The sequence below is a fragment of the Thamnophis sirtalis genome, unplaced genomic scaffold, assembly GCF_051295495.1.
Source record: "Thamnophis sirtalis isolate CommonGarterSnake01/CBP01778 unplaced genomic scaffold, rThaSir2_p1.2 scaffold_8, whole genome shotgun sequence".
In the NCBI taxonomy this organism is placed as follows: Eukaryota; Metazoa; Chordata; class Lepidosauria; order Squamata; family Natricidae; genus Thamnophis; species Thamnophis sirtalis.
In genome coordinates, this window is record NW_028261388.1 from 1,594,922 (window position 1) to 1,596,240 (window position 1,319).

Below are 1,319 nucleotides of genomic sequence, written 5' to 3' on the forward strand. Positions count from 1 at the left end.
GATGTTCTACAAGGTCCCTTCCAACTCTGCTCATCTGTAATTTGTAATCTGAAGAACGGTTGCAGAAAACAGGCCTAGCTGGTCTAGTGAAGAGAAGGACCAGGAGAGACATGATAGCAATATTCCAATATTTCCAATATTTGAGGGGTTGCCACGGAGAGGAGGGGGTCAAGCTATTTTCCAAAGCATCTGAAGGCTGGACAAGGAAGACTGACCAAGGAGAGATTCAACCTGGAAATAAGGAGGAATTTCCTGGCAGTGAGAAACAATCAACCCATGGAACAGAAAATGTGGGAGCTTCATCACTCGAGGCCTTCAAGAAGAGACTGGACTGCCATCTGTCAGAAATGGTGTAGGGTCTCCTGCTTGGGCGGGGGGTTGGACTAGATGACCTACAAGGTCCCTTCCAACTCAGTTAAACTGTAAACCACCTGTAAAACATTTGCAGCTAAGTTTGAGCCCTTGGCTGAAAGTGTTGTCAAGATTGAACCGTTTTGCTTCTCTCCGACCTTCACGCTTTCCCACTTGCCAATGAACTAGCGGGAAAGGAAAGGGGAAATATAATGCTGAGAATGTGTGCCTGGACCGATGGGAGCCTGTGCAACCATCAAGGACACCACTGCAGGTGCTTGAGAAAGCGATGGACTGTTCCCATAATAAAAGGACGCCTCATAATTGGACAATGTTCTCACAGAAGGATATATTACTCCCTACAGCAAAGAGAAGCAAAAGATGGTTAAATTGATTCTTGTATCCAAAAGAAGAGAATATATCTTACTTGGCTTCTAAGCTGAAATTGCTTCCGGCTTTTGTGCTTGCAATGGAAAAATATATATATATGAAACTTGGGTTTTGCTTTCGTTAGCTAAGATAAGCTTATGTTCTAGAAATGGCCTGGACATACTGTTGTGTAAGAGCAAAAAGTTGTGGTTGTAATGTTGTTATCTTCTACTGTGCTAAAGACAGTCAGAAGTGCCCCGTTTCTTTCATGTATATTATATTTCTTTACTTTTCCCTCACCTTAGTTTTCCCTCGCCTTAGTTTTCCACTACTTTTTCGTTTTGCTTTGCATTTTATATTTTGAAAAGCCAATAAATATATTTTATATTTATATTTTGCTCACCCAAGGATGGGGAGAAAGGAAAGCTGTTGGTTAGCTAAGCAAGACTTTGCGCAAGAAAACCAGAGCTGGTTTTGATCCTTCAGTACCAAAATGGTGCATCCAATAAAGTTTTACTTTTGGGAACTCAAAGCTCTGAAGAGGATGTTTCCTTATTTTGAGTCGGCTAGTCGGACAGTTGACTTAAACCGATTAATTG